The sequence below is a fragment of the Marmota marmota genome, unplaced genomic scaffold, assembly GCF_001458135.2.
Source record: "Marmota marmota marmota unplaced genomic scaffold, marMar, whole genome shotgun sequence".
Classification (NCBI taxonomy): domain Eukaryota; kingdom Metazoa; phylum Chordata; class Mammalia; order Rodentia; family Sciuridae; genus Marmota; species Marmota marmota.
Window position 1 is genome coordinate 4,164,972 of NW_026000102.1, and position 25,672 is coordinate 4,190,643.

The 25,672-nt window shown below is 47.8% G+C and overlaps 1 protein-coding gene across 20 annotated transcripts in view; it reads right to left on the minus strand.

The window, feature by feature from the left end:
- Camta1 (calmodulin binding transcription activator 1) overlaps positions 1-25,672 on the minus strand; it is a 744,390-nt gene that overhangs the window by 357,150 nt on the left and 361,568 nt on the right. The gene's annotated exons all lie outside the window — the stretch shown is intronic.

Sequence of the window (25,672 nt, forward strand, 5' to 3'; positions counted from 1 at the left end):
AAGGTAGCTGCGGCTCTGGAAGGATGACTTGTGTGACACTGACAGCTTTCAGGGCCGCTGGTCCCCTGGTTTCACTGCTGCAAGACCCGAGCCATCTGTAGCCTCTCACTTCCTAAGCCCAAAGCCCAAAATGTGCAAACTGAACAGGGAGGAGAAGTAACCATAAAAGAAAAAGCAAAAGAGGAAGGGAACGAAAAAAAGGGTGGGCCCACCTGTCTGAACCATGAGCGCAGCAGCCCCTCCCGGCGGAGCTGCACCCCACACTTCCCCAGTGCCCCGTGCAGCCGCCTCAGTGATGTTTTCAAAACAGCAATGAGATGATGACACTCCCCTTCCCACACCTCCCACTGCCTCCGTGTTCTCAGGATGAATCCCAGAGCCTGCGCCAGCCCTGCGAGGCTCCCCTCCCACCCTCCGCTCATCACTGCCTGCTTTGGGTGCCATGCGGCAAGTGTGGCACCAGCTGACCTTCAGTCCTCCTCCCGGGCCTCCATCCTCGTGTCTCAGGGCCTCTGAACACGCTGCCCTCCTGTCTGCCACTGTTCTCCTTCTTCTAATGGCCCTCCCCATCCCCACCAGCTGTCAATCTCAGAGAAACTCCCCTTTGAATCAAAGAGCCACATTCAAATGCAAGACATCCTAACTCCCAAACTCAACCTCCTTCAAGTTTAACTTGTCTTTCTATCCCAACCACCCTGGCTTTCAGGTTCATTCATTCTAGAAATATTGACTGATCACCTTCCAAAGGGCCAGGAGAGGTTAGAGTGGGGTCTTGGCCCTTGTGCAGCTTCCAGTCTGTTAGAGGAGCAAGGTTTAGTCTTCTAATTGTGTAGGAGAACTATGATTAGTGCCAGGAAGCTAAAGTCCAGGAACTGTGAGACCTCACAGCAGGAGGACCTGATCCAATCTGGGATCAGCTCTTTGATGAGCTCAGTAACCTTGGCAACTATTTAACAACCTCTCTGAGCCTTACTTTCTCATCAATGAAACATCGCAGGGTGGTTGCAAGACTGAGGTGATACATGAAAAGCACTTAGCATAGTAAGTGGGAGCTTCCGTTTTGATTTTCTTATTGCTGTTGTTAAATGGCTGAATGGCGGATTGGAACACTTCTGTCTACAATAACACTGAGTACACACCGAGGGTGAGTTCCCCAGCCCCTCTCTACGACCGTGATGATAGCACAGCACATGCACCCACATGACGTGGTCCAGTTGGTCTTTGCTGAATGAAAGGTTTCACCCACCCTGAGTGGCCTGCCCTGAGCAAGGTCATGTGTGGTGGGCACATTTGCCAAGCAGCAGGGCCTCTCCAACATCACTGGAGCTGCTACAAATGAGCCCGGTCTTTCTGAAGAATGATCTAGCAGCACATATCCAATTTTTAAGTGGATGTACCTTTTAACCCAGCATTACCATTTAATTTTAGGAATATACCCACGAAAACAACTGGGCACGTATGCAAAGCCCGTAAGTCTTCACATAAACATTTGTCAAAGGACTGCCGAGTAGAAAGAGGATGTCACCTACCGCGTGACATCCTGGGAGTAACACTCCCAGTACCCAGGGCAGCTAACAGGTTAAATGGGCGGACTAGCAAAGAGCCATTTAAAAATGTATAAGTCACTTAATATGGAATCATTTCAATGCATGCCAGTGCATATAACACGAACCCCCATTTAGTAACAATGAGTGTGTGTGTGAGAAACATTCCCAAGGATGGACATCGGGGGGCTGATTCATCAGTGGAGAATTCAGGGTAGAGTTAATGTGCCTTACTTTTCTAAATCATCTGAATTTTTTTTTGCTATGAGTATATGTTCATTTTGAAACAATCAAAAAGGGAAATGTGTTTTTATTTTGAGGAGCAGAAGACAAAAGAGGAGATGATATATAGTTTCTGCCATCTGCCATGGGAGCCTTCTTGGGAAGCCTCGTCTGCTAAGAAGCAATTCAAGAATGAGAATGAGACCAGAATGGGTCTCTCTCCCTCTCTCCCTCCCACCCCACCCCCCCACACACCCGCACACACCCCATTACTAGGAAAGGCTAATTTAGTTGCCTAGTCCCTAGTCTGGCTCTTAGGCAAGTACAGAAACTGAAACCTGTAATCTTCCTCCTTGGAAACTCTGCTGGATGACATCAGCATCCCTCTGCCTGGTCACTGTAGTTGTAGATGAAGTACTGAGATCATGTAGCGCAACACTTTGAACTTTATCTTTTGTCAATCTACCCAAGGTTTTTTGCATGTTCTGTGTAAGTTTTAGGATCACCTTGTCAATTTCTACAAAAAGCCTGCAGGGGTTTTGGTTGGGAGTGCCCTGCAGCAGCTGCAGATCAATGTGGAGAAAACTGCTGCCGGGACCCTCACGAGTTCCCGTCCACGCACATGGTGTCCCTCTCCACTCAGTCTCCATCACTGTCTCTTAACAATGTCTTACAGTTTCTGGTGTATAGGTCTTACATATTTTTGTTAATTTTATCTTAAACATCTCGAGTTCTTACGCTATTATAAGCTACATATTATTTTATTTTTCAATTATTCTACGAAAATACATATTTTTTAAATATTGACCTTGTTCCCTATGATCTTTCTAAATTTGTCTTCTAGATTCAGTGATTTTTTTCGTAGATTATTTGGAGTTTTCCATGTTCAGTGAAAGTCTCGCTCCTTCCTTCTCATATTTGCCTCTATCTCTCCCTTCCTTACTGAGCTGCCTAGGACCCGCAGCAGCAGTCCAGCACGGAATCCAGAGGGTGAACACATTCACCATTTCCCAGTCTTAGGGGGAAGTGCAGTAATGAACTGTTAAGGGTGATATTAGGGTTAGGTGTTTTCTATGTGTCCTTTATCAGACTGTAGAAATTCTCTTCTATCCTTAGCTTGTTGATTTTTTTTAAGTGAATATGAATGAGTATAGAGGCATGCCTTTTTTTGATATCTGTTATGATGATTATATGCTCAATATCCTTTGTTCTCTTAATATAGCAAATTACGCTGATTTTTTAATGTTAAGCCCACCTGCATACCTCCAACCAACCTCCTCAATCATGGTGTTTTACCCTACCCATATACCTCTGCATTCCGCTTGCTAATATTCTGTCAAGATTTTCATAATCAAAGTTAGTCTGTAGTTTTCTTATAATGTCTTTGTCTTGTTTTGTTATCAGACATACTGGTCTCACGAAGTGAACTGAAAAGTATTCCACTGTTGTATTTTTTTTTTAGTTGTGCACAATACCTTTATTTTGTTTATTTATTTTTATGTGGTGTTGAGGATCAAACCCAGGGCCTCGCGCATGCCAGGCGAGCGCTCTACCACTGAGCCACCACCCCAGCGCCATTGCTGTATATTTTAAAAACATGTTTGCTAAGTTTAGCATTATTTCTTTCCTCAAACTTTGATAGAATTCACTATGAAGGGCTCTCCTTTTTGGGAAGATTTTAAATTACAAGTTCAATTTCTTTAGTAAGTATAATTTTTCCATTTATCTTCATGTCAATTTTAGTAATTTTGATTTTCAAGAATGTATCCATTTCATCTAAGTTGCAAAACTTCCCTCTGTAAAGTTTTCATGATATTCTTTTACTAGACCTTTCATATGTATAATATCTCTAGTGAGCATCCTTTTTCATTCATGATAGTAATAATTTGTTTTTCTGTCTCTTGATCTGACTAGCTATAGACTTATCAAGTTACTGATCTTTGAAGAGAAATAGTTTTACTTTACAAATGCTTCCCGTTGTCTGTGTGTCTACTTACTGTATTATTGAGTTTTACTCCTATCTTAATATTAACTTTCTAAAACTTACTTTGGTTTTAATTATAGCTTCTAAAGGTGATTGCTTAGGTCACCTTTTACACCTTTGTTCATATGAATTATATTTGTTGGTTTTAATGTACATATAATACAAGTACTTATGACTGTAAGTTTCTAAGATCTGCTTTAGCTGCATCCTACACATTTTATATGTTGGCTTTTAATTTTCACTTATTTAAAAATATATGTAGTTTCTTTTGTAATTTTTTTTCTTTTACCCTCACTGGATTGTTGTTTAATCTCCAAATATTTGGAAATTTTTTAGATATCTATTTGGCTATTCAATTCTAAATTAATTCAGTTACTGTCAGAGAAACAGACGGTAATCATTTTAAGTTTAATGAGACTTGTTTTATGACACACTGTTCTATATTAGTTAATAGTCTACATAAAGTGGGAAAGAATGTGTATTCTTCCATGAGCAGGTATTTGTTTCAAAAATGCCAGTCAGACTGAGTTGGTTGATAGTGTTGTCTTTTCAGTGTCCTTACTGATTTGTCACCTACACATTCTATTCATCACTAAAAAAGGAGAAGTTGACATCTCTCACTGTAATTGTGAATTTATCTGTTTATCCCTTCATCTGTCACTTCAAAGTGTATTTAAAGCTGCTTAGTTCAGTGCAGGCCTGATTCAGAACTGTTTTGCCTGTTTTTCATTAGGAAATGGCTCTCTTTATCTGAGTAGCCTTTCTTCCCCTGAAGTCCCCTCTACCTGGTAATAGTCCCTTGAGCTTTCCTATTGCTGGCGTGTGCACTCTGCCTTCTTTCTCCAAGCCTATTTGGGCCTTTATTGTCGACATGTATTTCCTGGGAAGCACGTAACTGGGTGTGGCTTTGTTGTCTAGTCTGGCAATCTCTAACTTTTACGGGGATGTTCAAGCCGTTTACAGTGGAGGGGATCGCGGGGTTGGTGTATCTCCAGCACCGAGCTCTCTGTCTTCTGTTTGTCCTGTTTCATCTTCCTCTGTCCATTAATTTGAGGAGTCTTGAGTGTCCCAATAATTGCCTTGTTGGCTTCTCAGCTGAGTCCCCTCCTGTGTAGTGGCCGCTCTATGATTTGCACTTAATCACAGTACCCCACCTTCAAAGCTGCGCAGCACTCGGTCGTCACCATGTGGGACATTTCAGCATCTTTCTCTGCCTTCCTCTGTGCTCTTGTGGCCACATGCTTTGCTTCTCTGTAGCTAGTTTTTCTTTAAGGCATCGATTATGTCACTTTCAGCACTTTATATGGAGGTATAATTTATACGCCATCAAATTCATTTATTTACAGGATATTTCAATGTCTTCTGTATATTTACAGCCATGTGAGACCATCACCATGATCTCATCTGGGAACGTTTTCGTCACTCCAGTGCATCCCTTATGCCTACTAGCAGACGCTCCCCATTCCCACCTGCCACTCACCCTTCATCCATCTTGGACGATTCTCAACCCAGCTTTGTGTCTATGGATTGCTCTCTTCTTGGCATTTCACGTAACAGTGTCACATAATGGAATCTTTTGTGACTCGCTTCTTTTACTTAAAATCACATTTAGAAACTCATTCGTGTTACAGTATGTATGAGAGCTTCATTCCTTTTTATGCCAAATAACATTTCATAGTATGGTGAGAATTCACCTTGTCCATGTGTTGATAGATATTTCAGTAGTTTCTACTCGTTGGCTAGTATGAGTGATACTGCCATGAACGCATGTGTACAGTTGTGAACATGATCTTATTTCTCTTGAGTACATATCTATGAGTGGACAGCTGGGCCATACATGAACTCCATGCTAATATTTTGAGAAGCTGTCAAACTTTTCCATAATAACACCACCACTTATATGCCTGTCAGCCATGTGTGAGGTTTACAGACCCACCAACTATAATAGTGCATTTAGATTTTTAATTCTACTCATTTCGATTTTTAATTTCTTTCAATGTTTTTATAGTTTTCTATTTAAAAAAAAAAAAAGCTTATCAACAGTGATTATAATCTGCTTTTTCTCTTTTAGCCATCCTGGGGGGCAGAAGGCGGCATATCGTTATGGTTTTTACTTCTCTGATGAATAATGACGCTGTTGAACATATTTTCATTTGTTTATTGACCCTTCATAAATCTTCTGGGGGCAAATGTCTTTTTCACATTATTTGTCCATATTTAATTGAGTTGCTTTTATTATAAAATGATAAAAATTATTTATATGTTCCAGATATAAGTCCTTTATCAGAAATATATTTTGCAATTTTTTTTCTCCCAGGCTGTAAGTTATCTTTCCAGTTTCTTGATAGCATTATTTGAAACACAAAAGGTTTTTATTTCATGAAGTCCAATTTATCAATCTTTAATGGCCTGTGTTTGGGGCCATATTAAGAAATATTTCCCAACCTAAAGTCCCTAAGGTTTATTCCTATGTTATCATCTAAGACTTTTACCATTTTTTCTGTTACATTTAAGTCTGGTATCTATTTTGAGTTTCTTTATTATGTATGGTGTGAGGCAGGGGCCCAGATTTCTTTTTATACATGAGTATATCCAGTTGCCCCAGAACCGTAGGCTGAAGACTTCTATCATGATTAAAATGTCTGGGCCCCTTTGTCAAAAATCAATTGACCAAAAAGCATCAGGTTTATTTCCAGACTCTCAATTTTATTTCATTGATCAATATCCTTATACTACTAACTGGTTTTCTGGATCATGATAATGCTGTAGTAAGTTTTGATGTTGAGGATTTTTAGTCTTCCAATTTTGTTCTTTTTTCTAAGATTATTTTAACTACTCCAGGCCCCTTGCATTTCCAAATGAATTTTAGGTTCAGCTTGCCAATTTCTTTCTTTTTTATTAAAGGCAGTTGGATTGTATTGCATCTATAGATCAATGTGGGAACTGTTACCATCTTAACAATGTTAAGTCTTGTGATCCATGAACATGGAATGTGTTTCTACTCATTTAGATTTTTAATTTCTTTCAATGTTTCTATAGATTTCCATTTCTAAGTCTTGTGTTTTTTAAAAATTTTATCCTTAACTATTTTGTTCTTCTTGATGCCATTATTTATAACTGAAGTTATTTTCTTAATTTGACTTTCAAATTATTTACTTAGTGTATAATAATGAAATGTAAATATTCCCGCCTCTTCTGTTTTCTGAACCACTTTGTGAATGATTCTGTTAATTATTTTTAAATGTCTGGTGGAATTCACCAACGAATCCATCTGATCTTTTGCTTTTCTTTGTCAGAAGATCTTAAAAGTTAATGTCACCATTTGTTTTAGGTCTTCTGAGATTCTTTATTCTTCCTGATTTCAGTAATCACGTCTTTCTGAGATTCTGTCCACTTCATCTAAGTCATCTACTTAGTTGGCCTGTAGTTGTTCATGGTATTCCTTTCATAATCCTTTTATTTCTCTAAGGTCAGTATGATGCCCCTAGTACGTTCCTGGTTTTAGCTCCTTGGTGCTCCCTCCTTCTCCTCTCTCTCCCTCCCTCCCTGCGTTTCTCCCATCCTCCCTTCCGCTTTCTTCCTGTCAGTCCAGCTGAAGGTCTGTCAATTTGGTTGATCTTTTGAAAGAGCCAGCTTTGGTTTCATGGATTTTTCTCTGTGCTTTCCCATATTCCCACTCTGATCTTTACTATTCCCCTATGTATTCCTCTTCTCAGGATGCTGTGACATCGGGCCACACTAGGTGGCTTGAACAGCAAAAATGGATTTCTCGCAGTTCTGGAGGCTAGAAGTCTATTTGGGTTCTCGTCACAGCTTGTAGATGACGACCTTCCTGTTAGGTCCTACCCGGCTCTCCTTGGTACTCACTTGCAGAGTGAGCTCTCTGATGTCTCTTCTTAAAAAGACACAATCCTGCTGAATCCGTGCCCCCCACCCGCCCCAGGACCTCGTGGAACCACAATCACTTCCTTAGTGGCCCATCTCCAATCAGCCACGGGGGTTAGGGCTCCAGTCTAAGAACTGAGGAGGCAGAAACACCCAGGCCACCCTGCCTTCCTCCAGCTCATTTTGGGGTTACTTTGCTTTTCTTTTTAAATATTCTGTGGTGGAAGGTTGGGTGATTGGTTGAAATCATTTTCTTCTTTGATATAGGCATTAACAGTGATAACTTTCCCATTAGTTTTGCCCATTTGTAGTCTAAAGAAAAAAATCAAAAACCAAGAAGGAAGGTATCTTTTATTTGCCCACATATTTACCATTTGGGGAGCTCCTCATTCCTTTGTGTATCGGTTTTCATCTGGTAACATTTTCTTTTGGCTTGAGGAGTTTCCTTTAATACACCTTGTCGTATCCGTTTGCCAGCAATAAATTCTCTCAGGTTTTCTTTTCTTTTTCTTTTTGTGGTCTAAAAATGTCTTTCTCTTCAACTTTGAAGAATACATTTGCTGAATATAGAATTTTAGGTTGAATTTCTTTTCCTTTTATCAATTTAAAGAGTTTCATTGTCTTCTAGATTGTAGTCTTTTTGATGAGAAATCAGTGGTAATTCTTATTTTTGTCTTTTTTTTTTTCCTCTGCCTAATTGAAAGATTTCCTCTTTGCTGCTAGTTTTCAGCAATTTGATTATATTTCTTAGTATTCTTTTCTTTGTATGTCTTTTGTTTTGTGTTTAGGTTCACTGAGCATCTAGGATCTCTGACTTTATTGTTTTCATCAAATTTGGAAAAACCTTGACCATTATCTCTTCAAAATGTTTTTGCTTTGGCAGCAAAGTCTGGGCTCCAATTGCATGTATGCTAGATGACTGAATATGGTTCCGCAGTTCATTCGGGCTCTTCCACCCCACGCCCCTCTTTGGTTTCTCTTTCTTTGAGCAGTCATTATTGCTTCACATTCAAGGGGCTGATCCTTTTCTGATACTGTGTCACACCTGCTATCAAGTCCATTGTGGCAGCCGGATTCCAGGACCCTACAGTGTCATCTGACTCCTGGTATAATCTCAGCCTGCTAACTGTGGGCACATTGGTGACTTGCTTCTAGCCATTAGGACACATCAAAGAAAACAAGATGTCACTTTGATAATTAGATTACAAAGAGCTGTGACTTCTATCTTGCTAGCAAGCTCTGTGGTATTTTTGGCTGGCACACTTGGATAAACAAGCTGCTATTTAGGAGAGGTCCGTGTAACAGGGTAGTGGAGGTGGCCTGTGGCTATTAGCCATCTAAGAACAAAGTCCTGGTCCAACATCTGGTAAGGAACAGAATTCTTACAACAAACAAGAAAGCTCAGAAGTAGGTCCTCCTCATTTGGGCCTCTGGATGAGACCTCGGCTCTAGCTGACACCTTGATTCCAGCTTCGTGAAGAAGCTGCTGCTGAGCCCTGCCTGGATTCTGACGTTCAAAAACTGAGATAAGGCATGTGAATTCTTTCAGGCTGCTCTGTGTGTGGTGATTGGTCATATATCAATAGATAACAGATTTTATTGTTTTCCAGCTCTGAAATTCTAATTGGCCCTTACCGCACTTCTCACTTTGTTCATCCATTTCCTCTAAATAATTGAGCGTATTTATAGATTATATACTGAGGATATTTATATTGGCTGCTTTAAAGTCCTTGTCTTTGAATTTCATTTCTGTATTATTTAGGCTCCATTTCTACTGACTGATTTTTCTCCTGTATATAGGTCATATTTTCATGTTTCTTTCATGTTTAATAACTTTATATTGAGTGCTGAGCATTGTGAATAATATATTGTTGAGTGTGGATTTTGTTATTTTACTTTAAAGGATGTTGAATTTTGTCTTGTCAGGCACCTTCCTTTCTGCAGACCGGCTTGCTCATTGTGAGGGTTGCTGGGGTGTTCTGACAGGGTGGGTCTAAAGCAGTTCTCACTCCAGGGAGAGTTTAGCCCTGTGATTGAGGGCTGATCCTTCTGGAGCCTCTACTAAGTACCCAGGTATTTATTAACATCTCTTCCCATAGGCTAGTCTGAACTCGAACATCTCACAGTTCTGTGTGAGCTCTGAGAATTAGCTCCAGGGTTGTTCTTGACCAACCCTGTGGAGTTCCACCTAAGGCTTGTGCAGCTTAGTATCTAGCCACAGACTCCAGGGTCCCGCTTTCTCTGCTTATCTCTCCTCCTGATCCTCCCCGCAGTCTGCCCTGCCTGACCCCATTCCCCACCTCCTCAGCTCCCTGGCCTCCCTGCCCTGCCTGCCCACCCATACCCACACTGCTGCATGGAAAGTGCCTCTGGCTGGAAAGCCAGCAGTGCCTGTCCCTGCTTGGGTCTCGCAGTGCTGCGCTGCCTGTTGCCCAGCCTCTGGCCCAGTTGCTCCAGAGATCCTGTCAAGTGCTCCTGCTGCTTTGGGAGGGACTGCCTGTTCACCAGGGTTCCTGGACCACAGGTCTCTGGGCACTTGGGAGGTGCACAAGAGGGATGGGATTCGCAGGTGGCTCCCTCCTTAGGTTCTTAAACTTGCTGCAGTGTCTCAGCTGGCTCCTGGTCTGCAGGGGAGGGGCAGGGGAAACCCACATCAGAAGTGCTCGCCAGCTGCATCTGCGTCTGAGATCCCAGATCTTCATTAGTAGCTCTCATGACAACTGATCCATGTGCCTTCCCCGCAAACGACTTGTTGTGCATGACTAGAATCCACCAGCAAGCCCTGCGGTCTACCATGGAGCTATGTGTTCCGCAGGGCGCAGGAGATCTGTCACATGCAGTAGTGAGACTTCTGAATGACACATTGGTCCGATGGTGGGTCTGCATATTTGAATTGGGGTGGTCCCAGGAAGTCCTGTGTGTTGCAGGCATCTGGCTAAGGGCCCTCTGTCCCCTGATAGAGGCCCAACCCCTTGGGGGTCTCCCATCTGGCAGACATGCAGACAATTACCCAGGAAGCTCCTGAAGAGTACAGAAGCCTGCCCCACCCAGACCTCCCGAGAAAGCCGGGCACCCTGCTACGACACCAGCACAGCCAGGACCTGTCCTCTCCCATCTTACCAAGCCGAAGAACTCACAGACGTGAAAGCTAAGAGTGCACCGAAATGCCAGTGCCCCGGAGCCACCCACAGGCGGTCCCAGGGGACGGGAGGGTGAGTGTGCTCAAAGAGGCCAGACTGAGTTCTCTGAGCCACTCCACAGGCAAGGCGCTCTGGCCCACCTGCTGCTCCCCCACCCTTCCACTTCACAGATGAGGAAACCATCACCCAGGGGCACAGGTAGCAGCTCGGTGCCTCCTGGCCGGGTGGAGGCCCCATGAGAACTTCCCACTACCCCCACCAGAGCACTGGGACGATCCTGCCGGAGGCTTCTAGTGACCCTTGGAGCCAAATCCAAACGCTGTGTCTCAGCTGAGCCCTGTGGCCCTGGCACCTGGCCTCCAGCCACACCTCACGCCACCCTCCCTGTGCACCGCTCTCCAGGCCCAGTTCCTCCTGTCAGTGCCCAGCTCAGGTGCTCCTGGCCTTTGGGTGACATGCTGTGCCATCCCCTGGGAGCACCTGCCTGCTCTTCTTTGCCAGGACCCTTCCCTTCAAGTCAGAGGCCGCATGTCCCTGCCTCCTCTAGACCTACTGGGCCTCTAGGCCATGCCAATGCCTGGACCTGAGCCCAGGTGTTGGGTGCTACCCTCAGTCTCCTCCCAGGCTCCCAGGGGCCTGCTGCTTAACTCCATCCTGTCTGTCCCCCACAAAGTCCATCACAAAGTCCACTGAGTTGGGATTCCAGGGAGAGAACATGTCTGGTGTGCTTGTCACTGAATTTCAGTGCCTGGCAAAGCCCTGACAGAGTGGCCTCGTGATCATGTCTCTTGAATGACAGACAGAGGAATTAAACCACTGGTCATCAACCGAGCAGTGATGGAAATCTTAGTCTCGAATCTCCCGAGTGTTAGGAGGGCAAAGCTTCAGGGTCACGGGCTTTGCCTGGGTGAACCCCATGGGGGCGCACCCAGCCAGGAGCCCACAGTCCGCAGTGTGCACTGGATTAGCACCTGCCAGACAGCCTCGTACGAGGCCAGGCCCAGGCTGCCCACAGCCGGAGCCAGCTCATGCGCCCTACTGGGCGTCCCCCTCGGACAGGCCTGTTCTCCTGCCCTGCTGCTAGATCTGCCAGAGCCATGCAGAAGTCTGGATTTGCCAGTTTCCCCGTGGAAAGAGCCGGGAGCGGGGCTCCTCCAGCCATGGGCAGAGGCTTTCATGTTTAAGATAGAAGCAGGAGCCAAGTGCCATCGAGGGAGAAGAGCTCAATTTTCCTACATCATGCTGTTCTCCTGGGTGCCCTTCAAACCTCTAACCAAACCATCAAGCCGGACCTGCCCTTTCCACTGCGGCACATCCTAAGTTTCTGATTATAAGTCAGAGCCTGACGCGGGGCTGGGAGCACATCACAGTCGGAGTCTAAATCACGGTGTGCTTAAGAGCAGTCGAGGCCTCCAGCCTCCTTGCCCACCGACTGCAGTCCCAGCAGATGACACGGCCACATTCACAGCAGTAGTTGGCAACAAGAAAGTAAAAATTAAAAATTAGGGAAAAAGGCAAAGCCTATTTTAATACATATTTTATTTAGCCAATATGTTTAAAGTATGATTTCAACATGTAATAAAAATATTCATGGGTTAGTCATTATTATTATTTTTTTTAACATTAAGTTTTGGTAACAGTGTGAATTCTACACTTGTAACATGTCACGATTGTGCTCGGTAGCAGCATTTGGTTCCTGGCTACTGGTTTAGGGGGCACAGGAAAAGCCCAGCAGCTAACTGTAACCCATGAGTCAGGGGCACTGCACACCTCACCACACAGCCTGCCTGAGAAAAGCCAGAAAAGAGGCCTGGGAGACCCTGCCTCCTTCCTTGAAGCCCCCTCCCCAGCTCGGAGGTACCGGAGTCAGCACTGGAAGGGGGCCGGCAGCTCTGGGCTACTGGATTAATTCACTCGTATTTATTTGACTTTTTATAAACAAAAGGTGAATGTGAGACATTCCATTCATCATGAGGAAAGGGCAGCTCTCCTAAGGGGATCCGTCTGACGCTCTTTCTGTAAATAAATAACAAGGTGACTGCGGGAAAGGAAAACCGAGCTGAACTGAAATCTGGGATTCTTTCCCCCTTTTCCATCCATAAGCCAAAATATTGCTAAGGCTTTTTATAAACAAAGATAATGAGTTGTATAATTTATGTAAATTAACTAATGCTGCTGCATTTTCTAGAAGTAACATAAACTGCATTATTTATTTGATGTGCTTTTTGGAGTAAAAAATAATTATAATTGGATATTATATCTAACAGGTTTCTCCCATTGTTTTCTTATTAGTGCTTGTGGTTTGGAATATCAAGCACAGAATCGCTGAGTGTGCGACACCAGGGTGGCCTTCAGTTTGCACGCTTGAAAATGAGGATGATCTTTTTAAAAGACAGGGGTCTGAGCAGGGTCCTTCCCCACACCTTCTGCACCCTAGGGACACTGCATGTGCAGGCATGATGGACAGTGCCCAGCTGGCAGGTGTGGTCCTGGTGTGGGGCCCAGGTGGCAGGCAGCCGTGGGACATACTGCCGTCATTTTTACTCCATCTTCCTGTCCTCACCACTCAAGGCAGGACCTGTGGCACAGCAGTGCTGGCCTTGCAGGTGATTGCTATAAAGGGTGCCCTGGGCCCCAAGCACCAACCAAGTCAGAGTCCCCAGGGGACTTGTCTGCAGGGGGTGCTCAGCTCATCTACACCATCTGCATCGAAGGCCCAGTCCTTCCGGGACCCTCCTGGAAAACAGCTAGAGCTGCAGTGGAAGGGTGCCAGGCTGGGTCCCCAGCTCCTCTGCTCCTGGCTCCCAGCATTAACCCACACTTCCTCTCGCCTCTCAATCCAGAAATGAGCAACGCATAATCACACACTGAAATTCTTAATATTACCATATTAGCAGCATTAAAAATGCAAGGAAGGATAATTAAGCAAAATAAATTAAACAAGGATCTTGAAATACATAGTCTTGGAAACACTTCGGCTGCCTAAATGCTCACTGACATCTGTTGGCCTCCATCGCGCCGGCTCCCCTTCCTCACAGCCGAAGCACGGAATGCACTCAAACATCAGATGCAAATAAATTCTGATTCACAACCTTGTTTACGCAGCAAAAGATGGCCCTGGTGTGGAAGAAGGAACTCCACCGAAAACCCATCCATCTCCGGAGGAAAATCTTGTTGGGGAACAGAGGTGAGGCTGGGCCTCTGCCGCCCCGGCCCCTCCACCCAAAGAAATGAGGCTCATTCACTCCACACCAGGGGTAAGGAGAAAACAAACACAAACATCTCAGACCAAAAAGGAATGGAGGGTAATTTACTGAATTTATTTCATCTCATCTCCCTTAATCATGTAAAAACAAAACCCAAAAATGTTCTACATTCTGGTTTGTGTCCAACACAATGTGCAAACTAATTGAGTGTAAAAAGCGTGGCTCTGCATTATATCAGTTAAAGTAAGTGTAACAATTGCTCTTCCTACCCCCGAGCTCTGTTTCATTTCTGTTTTTGTTATAATTCAGTCCATTCACAATATGTCATTGCAAACACTATTTGCAAAAGAAAGTATAAAAAACAGATTCTTTATTTCTTAGTGCATTTATTTTCATTTCCCTTCTCAGCCTCTCCACATTTATACCGTGCTTCCATCTGGAGGGCTTAAAAAAAGTTATAGACGAAGTTGCTATACATAATGAAGCGCCTGCTCATCTGGTATTTAGCCTGAGAATTTTATTGCCAGGTGTTGTGAAAGGGAAAAAAAAAATACGGCCAAAATCCTGTGTTGCATCTCGTTTCCAAACATTTCATATTGTGTCTGAAAGTATTCATTAATTTGAGAGAGAAGATGCTTCAATGCGGTTACTTAATCGCCTTCCAGGAAAAGGCAAATGTGACCAGCCCCGCGGTGGAACGAGGCTGCTGGCGCCAGCACCAGGTGACACAGACCTCTGCTCCACACTCCCAGGGCACCGCAGCTCAGGTGTGCCCCCTCCAGATGTGCCAGACTGCAGGTGAGCCCTACTGTGCGAGGTGCTGGGGAGACAGGAGAGCAGGCGGCAAGCGGCAGGGAGATGAACGGGTGCTGCCCTCCACTCGAAGGGGAGGAGAAACGGAGGGATTTGATGAGAACAGAACCCCGGGGCGGAGAGGCAGCCCTGCTGGCTGCGAAGAGACCGAGGGAGCCTCATTATGCCCACCTTTAGGGGGAGGCTGTAATTTCAGACTCTTTCAACTATTTCACAGCAATTAAAGAATTAAAGGTCAGCAGCGAAACTCGCTTCCTCGTGGACTGATTAGCGTGTGGAAGGAAAGTCAAGCAGATTCTGTTGGTAAGAAATAACCGCCGAAGAGCTCAGGGCGTGCTCTTTGGGGAAACTGCACTGACACGGTGTTAGACTGAAGACTGGGCCCAATTCTGCGTATAGAAGCATGTGACAAGATGGGGGCAGGCAGGCACAGTATGGGCCAGAGCACTGCACCGTGGAGAAGGCCTGGGTAGCTTGTGGGAATCCTGGGGAAGGGGGCGGGGTGTGGGAGTCCCTAGCTCTGCTTCCCGCCATGTCCTGTGGGAAAGACTGCAGCCCGCACCGTCCGCCTACAGCTTGGGAAATGAAAGGAAGTCGTGGAGTACTTGGAAGCCCAAACTGTCCAGGTGAACACCTTTGATGTCCCCCTGGGAGTGCCGTCTGTCCTCAGGTGCTGGGCTGCACGGCCACAGAGCCACAAGGCACTGCCCACTTCCACCTGGCTCATGGGATCTGTGAATGAGAGTGAGTCCAGAGCCCGGGAAGCCAAGTGTCTGACCTGCCATCCTCAGCCCTTACCCACTTGATGAGCTCCACTGCCCTTGGCCTCAGTGAGCATTGGTTCAGAGCAATCCTGCCCCAGGAACTGGCTGCACTTCCACTGGGTGCTGAGATCCAACACTCACTCACAGTGAGCCCCAAGAAGTTGAATTTTGTATGACATTTTAACAAAAGGGCCAGGGTGAATACACTACCCTGGTTTCAATGAGCATCTCCAGTGCGAAGACGGAGACCTCAGCAGAGCTTTTCAGCATGGGGGATGGGGAGCGTGGAGATTGAAGAACTATGAATGCAACGTACCAAGGAAGGCGTGAGGAGGTCATCCACGAGTGAGGACGTGTGCAGCCAGAGGGAGGGGAGGCCCACGCCAGTCGCTGTGGGATTTCTGCTTGCAGAGGTGCAGCATGAGGGCTCTGCACAGAGAAGGGACTGTCCACATGAGCATTCCCTTCAGGGGGCTCCTCCAGAGGCCTGTCCCAAATCTAATAACAATCCACGTCCTCCTTCTGAAATGGCAAGCCCAATCTTTGGGTTCCTTCTCACACTACAGACGAGTGAATCATTAAACTGCAAACCAACAGAGGTTCAGTTTATCACACACCATCTAGAATATTTAATAAAATGAGTTCTAAATAATCAATTCGTGAAGAGTCAACATTTTTTATGCTTTTGTAATAAATGTCTGCCTCTTGCATCCATCAAAAAGCTGTACGTAAATCGTGGAGGCAGGGATGAAAGGGAGCCCTGCAGTTCCTCGTACTGTCATGTAAGCACTTAAACATGGACAAATAACATCTGCACCTCCCACAGTCACGATCCGAGGGGACTTAGCCACGTCCAAGTGGCTGGGCTCCTTTCAGCACTTCAAGCCTAGAGAGCAGGCAGGTCACCTTTCCTCTTCAGTGACATCCTAGTCCTTCAAGCCCCCCCCAGCCCTGGGTCTCATGAGACCACACGCTGTTGGCTCAACTGCCCCCTGGACAGAGTGCATCACGGAGGCTGGCCGGGTGCTTCCATGATGCCGTGTGGCAGCACCCCCGCTTCCAGGGGAGACAGGACATCTCCAACTTCCACCCCAACCGCTCTTTGCAAAAGACTTTTTCAGACTGAGGACAACTTGAAGTGAAGCCAATAAGTCTATGCCATGTGGACATTTTGCCACTAAAAATAAAGGAAAAGAAGAAACCCCTCCCAGGTATATCGTGAATAAAAGAGTTAACTCAGCGGAAATATGAGCTGAGCATGAGTGGCACAACAGCGTCCCACTGTGAACCTGAGTGCTAGGACACTCTGGTGCCAGACTGAGATCCTTCCTGTGGAAGGCCTTGATGACGCCCCACAAGCCCTCCCAGCTCCCAAAGCACCCCCTCCTTCCAGAAACTGCTGCCATAACCTGAAACAGGGATGAGCAAACTACTTCCTGGGTCCAAATGTGGCCCACAGCCTGCCTTTGTAAATAAAGTTTTATTGGAACACAGCCACATCCATTCCTTGACTATCTTCAGTGGCTGCTTTCATATCACAATGGCAGAACTGAGTTGCTGCAACAGACCATCCAGTCACCAGTCAGAAATACCTACTGTTTGGCCCTTTACAGAAAAAGTCCATTTATTCAAAATTCATTCATTCATTCAAAAATATTTAATGAGCACCAAATGTGTACCAAGTACCACACCAAGCACTAGCCTTGGCAGTGAAGGGACAGTCAGGGTCCTATCCAGAGCAGCTAAGAGTACACAGACAGGGCTATTTCCCTGGACAACGGAAGGTCGGGAGACTGTCCAGTCGTTTCTAGTTGGTGTGTTCTGCTTTTGGGCACCTGCTATTCTCCATCCACCATGGCTAAGGGCAGAATGAGGAATGACAGGCTCAAGCCATATAACCAGGGATTAAGCCATATAATCAGGAATTAAATACTAACCTTTAAAATTTTCCTTTAGGTGTTTTTCACAAAATAAGATAAACAAAATTTAGCCTGGGGTGGTTAGACACCCCCTGCCCCCAGGCGGGACCCTACCAGTGGCAAGAGGATGACATGAGTCCGTACTTCCAAACGCAGGCGCACATGGGCCTGCCTAATTCAAAGAGCAGACTGGCAGGGACCCAGACGGAGGGGCATGCTGCAGTCCAACAGGCCCCTGGGAGAAGCTTATCCTGCTGACCCTGGGCGCCAAGGAGCACCATGGCCGCTGCCTTTCTGTGCCGTCTGGGGTGTTGCAGAAGCGGGACACCAGCCTTACGTAACAGGAAGCAGGGCATTCCCTGAGGGGGAATTAAGAAATATAAAGGGGAGACGGAAGGTCTTTTGCCCATCCAAGCTCAAGGAGCAAGAGGTGTTCCTTCATGAAATCCTCGCTGTCTACAACAGTTCTACCCTTGCATCAGGGGAGGGCAGACATGGGAAGCTCAGCTGCCAGAAACCCAAGCCACCCAGAGCAGAAAACCTGAGACCGAGGCACTGGCTCCCAAAGCAGCCTGGCCAGAGCACTGTGGCTTGTTGTCCCCTCTTTAATTTGCTCATTCTCTGCTCCTCTACCTCCATGGGGGGGGGGCAGTGTGGGAACCACCCAGATTGAGTGATGTGGCCTAATTAGTTTGCACACCCTTCCCCTTCCCTCTGCTGGTGACTAACCCATGTCAACTCAAGTGCATCCAGTGTGACTCCCCTGGAGCCAGTCCGGAGATTTGTATCAAAGCAGAGTAGGTGCCTCACAGGCACAAGCCACAGTGGCAGGTGGCAGGAGGGAATTTCCCTAGCAATACAGGGGACTGAAAGATAGAGAAGATCGATATTTTACGACTCAGTCAAGCGAAGGCCAGAGATATTCTTTACCCAGCACAAACAACCCCATCTGGTCATTTACCAAGGGGAAGAACATATATCATGGTTTTAAAATGCACACCTGCTCTGGCTGAGGCCAGAAATGCACTTGGGGTGCCGACAGTGCCCCTACCCTGCAGGTCAGGGTCCAGCAGAGTGGCCTGGGCCAGTCTGACCATGGCCTTCAAGGACCTAAGTCATCACTGGACATGATAACATTTCCATCTGGGCCCTTGTGGGCCAAACTGCAGTGATGGCAAGGGCCGCCAGGGTGACTGAGCCCAGCATTCCAGGCTCTACCTCGGCCAGGGAGCTCCGGCTCACTCAGGCTCTCAAGTCCAGTTTAAAGAGGATGTTACAAAATATGTCCCCACTGTCGTCTACCGGGGACAGGAGGAAGGCGGAGTCCTGCCTCCTTCAGGGTCCCTGGCATGTCTTCCTTACAAGCTCCTCTCCCAGCAGGCTGGCAGGAGCTACACTCTGAAGCTACACCCAGGCCTGTGCTTGGGTCCCGTGCCTTGGTATTTGAGAGGCAAATTTGAGAGGGACTCATTTTTCAGAGGGAGCAAAAGGGCCCCACCCTGGCAGCACATGGGTCCACTGACAGTGGCCCGAGTCCTCCCTGACACTGAGATAAGCCTGTGTACTCCTCAGGTCTTCCTGAGACCAGCACCAGTGCACACACAGTCACTGTCACACAAGCCTGACCTGGAAGTGTGACCCCTGCAGCTTCAGAACAGTGGAACAGGAAGTTCTTGCCAGAAGCCAGCAGCTCTGTCACCCCAAGCAAAGCTCACGTGGGAATATAAAAGTCCCCAAAGGACTTGTATCAAATCACAGCTAAGGGTGGCAGTGAGTTATGCAGGATGTCCATGGTTGGGGGACCAGCTCCTGAGGACGAAAGTGCACAGCCAGGGGCGGCTGGGTCTCATCACAGTCCCTGGATAGAATGCGGACGGGCGCGGCACGAGCAGATGTCTTACCGGTCGCCATCCATACTGGCACTGCAGGGTTGCCCTCCGGCATGGCGTGGGCTCACTCTTTACTGGAAGAGACTTAGGAGCGATGGGATTCAAGGCTGTTTTGCCTTCTGAGTGGAGATGTGAATGACTTAATTCACGGGCACATTTAGAACCTGAGGGATAACTCACTGCCTTAATTTTCTAATTAAAATATCTCTAGATGTTTGAAAATATAGAATTTTTAAGATGAGGCAAGTCCACCTGATCCGGGTACTGTCAGTACTGAGTGGGACAATGGACATAAAAGGACACGCAAGACAGGTGTCGGTGAAGTCCGTACTCAGTGCCATCCTCGCTGCTGCTGTCACCTGGCTGTTTCGAGCCAAGAGGGGCCTTGAGAGGGTGCCACTGGCTGGCTATGCCACCTCCAAGTGCCTTTGTTGGAGGCTAAGCCCAGTGGGACAGCTGGGGAGGTGGGACCTTTAGGTGATGGGCTCATGAGGTCACCTGGGATTAGTGTCCTTATGAAGGAGCCGAAGAGGCTGTCCCCACCACCCTGCGCTGTGTTCCTCTGAAGCACATTCTCAGACTGTCAGCCCCTCCCACCCCCAGGGCTGTGAGAAGAATGTGTGTTGTGGAACCCAGTGACACGGGCAAACTACGAGAGCACCTTCCCACCAGGCCTGGTGAACAGCACGGAATGTGACCAGAAAGGGCCACTTTGTCACCTAGAAACATGGCTAGCTTAATTCCATTTATTAGCTAAAATTTTAATTATATGAATGGGTGGGACATGTCACCAGGGACGCTCAGTAACTAGAAGTTAGAGGAAAGGTTATGGATTTGAACTCCTGATTGAATCCTACCAAAGCACAACCAGGTAACAGGAAATTTTTAACTTGTTAGCATATTAGCAGAAAGCTACACAAAAATTAAGATCACCAAAAGCCAGCGGAGACACGGGGGATGCTCCGAGGGTCCACTGGACAGATGGGCTCCTCCACTGGAGACGTCAGAAGACAAAGACACCTAACCACCACACTCAAAGTCAGGCAGGAGAAGACCTGGGCCCAGGCCCAGGTGAGCAGCCAGTGGGAGTGAGGTGTGGGTAGTGACTGACGTGAGGCGTAGGTGAGGTGCAGGCCAGGTGGTGACCATGGGGCTCTTGGAGGTTCCGCAGACCTCACTGCTCAGAGCAAGGCTCTGGGTCCCAGAGCAGAGCCTGCCCTCAGGGAGGGGCAAGAGCAAGGCTCTGGGACACTCTAACACCTTCTTTAGGGAGCTGTCATTTTAACAACTGCCAAGTTCCCGTGGGTTTTCAGGGTGACACTGTCTTATCTTCCTCTTTTCAGCCCGTTCTGCGCAGCTTACCCACTACCTCCACACTGGATCCAGACTTTCTCAACCTGGAAGATACCAACCAAATATTCAACCTGTCTACTACACGGACGCACTGAGGTCCCGTCAGAGCGAGCTCTTTCATCACAAGGTGCAGACACAGTGCTACCCTCATCTAGGGGAAGAAACAGCTGCCTTGGCTGGAGAAAATCGGAGCAGGACCCTGGAAGAGCCGGAAGTCATGAGGCTAAGGCACCTGGACCTCGACATGGGGAGAAACACTGAGGCTCACGGTGAGCCACAGGGACACGAGGGAGACAAACCAGCCACGGACAGATACCTAGTCCTTTGCAAAAAAGTAAAAATGGTATCTCCACGTGAAAAGCACGTCGGCTTGCAGGCCCTAGCCCTGTGAGCCTCTGCGCTCAGTCGTTTCATTAGCCAATCTACCTCCTCCTTATCTGTTCACTGCTGTTTACCAAACTTGATTTGGGCACCATACATGTTTGTGGCTGGCTATTTAAAACATTTCCCATCAGCTGCAAGCAAGACGCCTATTTATCTTATGGCTGCAAGCAGAGCTGAAATGATCTGGCATCGCCACGAGGCGGACAGTTATTTCATGCCCTGTTAATTCCTAATGCAGTAACTACAATATCATTCCTACTTTTAAAAAGAGGTGCTTTTTTTGTTGTTAATATGTGGCCTAAGTGCCCAAATAAAGAACACCATCCTAATGAGCCCGAGTCCCCAAACCTAACCTTGCTACCCCGCTGCTGCACTAATGCCGGGCGTCCAGCGAGGAGGCATTGGTGGAGAGGAAGAAGCAAACCCTCCTTCACTTTAGTCTGCACAGACAGATCAGCAAGACTCAACTTTCTCTTCACGTCTGAGAGTTAGTCAGAATGATGGGCTGGCGTTTCCACCCAAAGATGGTCCCGGTCAGGGCGTTCCTTCCATGGCAGAACTGGCTGGGTGGGTAGAAGGTAGGTCTTGGACAGGCTCCAACAGCATCAATCCCAGGACCACCCACAGGAAGGCTGCCCGCAGCTAGGCACACCTGGAGAGCAGAGCAGAGAAGACCCCAACCCAGGAGGCAGATATCTAGCCGGCAGAGGGCTGGGAGGAACACTGACACTGTCACTATTCTGGCCACCTGTGGCTTAAAGTCACATGAGCTATTCCTCATAGACTGTCTTTGCCCACTGATATCTCCCATCTCTGCCCTGTCACCTGGATGGCCCCTGCCGTGTCCCTCCTCTGTGTCTGCCATGTCTTCAGGCCAAGCCTGCCTCGGGTGCCCCCCCCTACGGACTTCACACGTGCCTCCCAGCACAGCCTCCGAACCCTGAATTCAAGGGCACACTGGGCTTTCTGTCTCCCCATGAGATCGGGGACCCTGTACTCTCCGTCCCTGTCACAATCTGGTGGGTAGAAAGCCTCCAGCGACCGGCTGATGAATGGAGGGTTTGTGCCAAATAAATGTGGGCCGACTGGGCCTGAAAATCAACCCATATCACCCAGGTGCCGGAAGCCTCTGGTCTAAGGGCAGAGCATGAGCTTCAGAGCCAGGCGGACCCAGGGCCAGTCCCAGCTCTGCCACTGACTTGTGGCATAATGTGGTGCGAGAGAAGCCCTCTCTGAGTCTCAATCTCTTTGTCTATAAAATGGTATAATAATATGTACTTTGCATGGACTTTTTACAAGGATGGATGAGATGGTATGCCTTGTACATGGCCTGTGACTGTCCCTGTGTAAGCCCATGCCCATGACTGTCCCCAAGGGTGGTGGCTCCTGTCTGTTGTGGGGACCCAGTAGGAGTAGGGAGCCAAGAGCTGTCCTGGCTTCTGAGATACCCTGGCACTCTGAGGAGGGAGGGGTAAACACCAGACAGGGCAGTGGGGCCAGCATCTGGGCCAGAGAAAAGTACAGGGAGCCTGGAAGGGACTTCCCGTGATCAGCCTCCTCGTAGCTGACCTCACCCGGCACAGACACCTGCCGTGCTGGTCCTGAAGGCATGACAGTGCTTCAGAGAGGCTCTTTGCTCTCAGGGGGCCTGCCTACCTCCACTGTCCCTCCCCTGGGTGGCTCCAGGTGGACAGGCAGGGATCTGCAGGGAGCGAGGCCCACTTCAGACCTGCTAAGATTTCATCTCATGAAGCTGCATCGCAGCCACCTTTCTCTCCTCCCTGCCAACCTTTGTCATCCTGGAACCTTATCGAGCTAGCTTCTCCTCGGCACACAGACACGGCGAGTAATCATGGCCCTAACAGCTCGTCAGCTTCAAACGCGCTGCCCCCATCCTGTGCCTGACGGAGAAAATCAATGTGGAGCCGGCCTCTGAGAACAAAGGAAGCTGACGCAGAGCCCAGGCAGGGCTGGAGGTCCTCCTGGCCTGGGGCAAGGCTTAGGCGGTGATGTGGCAAATGGCAGATCTAAATATCTTCATCCGCCCCTGAACTGAGGGAACTGCGTGGGTGGTAGGCACCCCAGCTCCAGACCCTATGCCAGACCTTCTGCCCCCTCCAGCCGAAGGCAGGGGGAGGCATCGTCTGTGGCATGATGGAGGTACTAGTTAGTACTAGTTACTGCCTGATTAAATCCACTGAGGGAGGAAATGGGGTCCCAGCTGGGAGGGACCCTGCTCCTGTGAGGCGCAAAGCCCATGTCTCTCCCCGTTGTAATTTCTCAGATGGAAAATGCTGCCTGCTGGGCTCTGCGACTCTGGACAGAGGAGAGCTACTCAGGAGCACTGCCAGTCAAGGCTGATCACCTGGAAGTCCTTCTCCAGGGATGTTTGAAGACCCACACCCACCTACAGCATTCACTGCAGAACCTCCCACTAGCAAAAGAGGGTGCCCATCCCCCACTAATAACTGAGAAAAACTCAGATTCACATTGGACAGGGTACCATCTTTCATCCATTAGTGTGAAAGAGGGTGAGGGGGAAATAGTCTTTCCCAGTGCCTGTGGGCATGTAATTAGTACAGTCACTTAGGAGCAATTTGGCTCTCTCCAGCAAAACAGAAAACCCCCGTACCTCACAACTCAGCAATCCCTGAACCCAGCTACGTGTGTGCACCAGAGACATGCGCATGAGTGTCTGCGGAACATTGCGAGTGATACTGAAGATCTGGGAGGCATTTAAAAGCCCACAATAGGGGACAGCTCAAGGATTCACCTTTTGCGATGCCACAGAGCCATTAAACAGGATGAAAGGGCCGCAGCTCAGCCCACACTCTCTAGGGAAAGGTGAGCGACACAGTGTCATGAGAGCGACACAGATGCAGGCCCTCCACCCACTCCAGGAGCTCACTGCCCTCCCGCCTCTCCCAGAAGCATCTCTGGTCACTGCAGCCCACCCCAGACTCCCAGGACACTGATCCTAGAATCTCTGCACTTATCAGCACTATGAGTGGCCTTTGTATACAGACATGGCTGTGTCCTTGAACTGACCATGAGGACAGAGATCAGGGTGTCTGATTTTTCCACAGACCACACACAGTCTTGCCAAAGTAGGTGCATGGTGGGTATTTGTTGGTGGCCCAGTGAGTCAATTCCCTGAGCTTGGAGGAAAGGCAGCCTCACATGTGGCCATAGGTGGCCTGGAGACAAAGCTCCTGTGTCACTTGCCAAGGCCTCTCCCAAACCCACTGCCTGCATGGTTCCCTTCCTCCACATTGTGCGGGGCATGCTGCAGTCGGCGAGTGTGAGACCACAAATAACTCCAAACGTAAATATGGCCTAAAAATAGCCATAAATCATTGTGATTCCATCCGGTGACAATTCTAATTTATAACACTAGGGAGGAAAATGAACACTGTGGCTTTTTCCCTGGGCTGCCAAGGAGGAGGTCCACCTGCTGTTACTTACACCTAGAAGCTCCTGATTCACGTATTACTAAAGATGAAATATGCAGAGGCCTCCGGGCACAGGGCTGTTCGCCTGGTTTTGTGTGGATTCTGCAGGCCTGTGGGGCCCCACGTGAGCAGACCCTCCCTCCTGGGCCTGCTTTCCCTCACCTTCTACCTGCTCTTCCATGGTGGGAGATCCGGGTCCTCCCTGAAGACCAAATCCCCCTCACTCTGCCCCCTGCAACAATGGCTAATATCTGTGTACAGTCACCAGTCACAGTCCTAGAGGAGGGTCTGGAGCAGCATGTTTGGGTAATCTGCATTTTAATGTTCCATGCAGTCAATTAAATCATGCTGTGCAGACACCAAGCACAGGAGAGTTCAGGGAGCTGGGATTGCTCGGATTGGGACTTCTCTTTGTTCATCCTCATAAAGCATTGTTATCGGGTGTGAAAAAAAACGTATACACATAAAACAAAAGTCATCTCTCTGGGGAGAGGGTAATAAAAGCCATTTGATGCTATTTTTAGCAGTCATCAAAGCACATGATTAACACAGGAAAAAAGCATAATGACAAAGTGCATCACAAAAACCACCAGTGTGGATGGGTGACCCATGGGACCCGAGAGTCCTTGCTACCTCACCAGGGTGGCATGCTAGAGACTCAACACTCCAACAGACAGGACGCCTATCTTCTGCATTTGAAGATAGTTTGAAATACCAGGTAGATCACTTGCACAGCCCTGGGGAAGTCTCTTGGCAGGACAGGCAAGAAATGCAGAGAAGCGGGTGCTGGCTGACTGGCAGGCCCACGCCCTCTCCCTCCACTGCTGGCACACCTGGCTTGGGCCCTCAAGTGCCCAACATCAGGAGTGAGGGGATTCCTCCAGGGCCGCCCGCGGCTGAGAACCAGAACAACAGCAAGAAACTCAGGCTGCATCCAGGGGCCAAACCCAAGTTGCCCAAGATGCCCAGACATTTCTGCCATGCCATCTCCACCACAGCCCAGCAAGAATCACACACACTTGTGATCCCATCTAATTATCTTTAACCTCTACCAGATGAAACACCCAGAGGGAGATAGAAGGTTTGTCGGTAGAGGGATGCAGAGCCCTACTCTGGG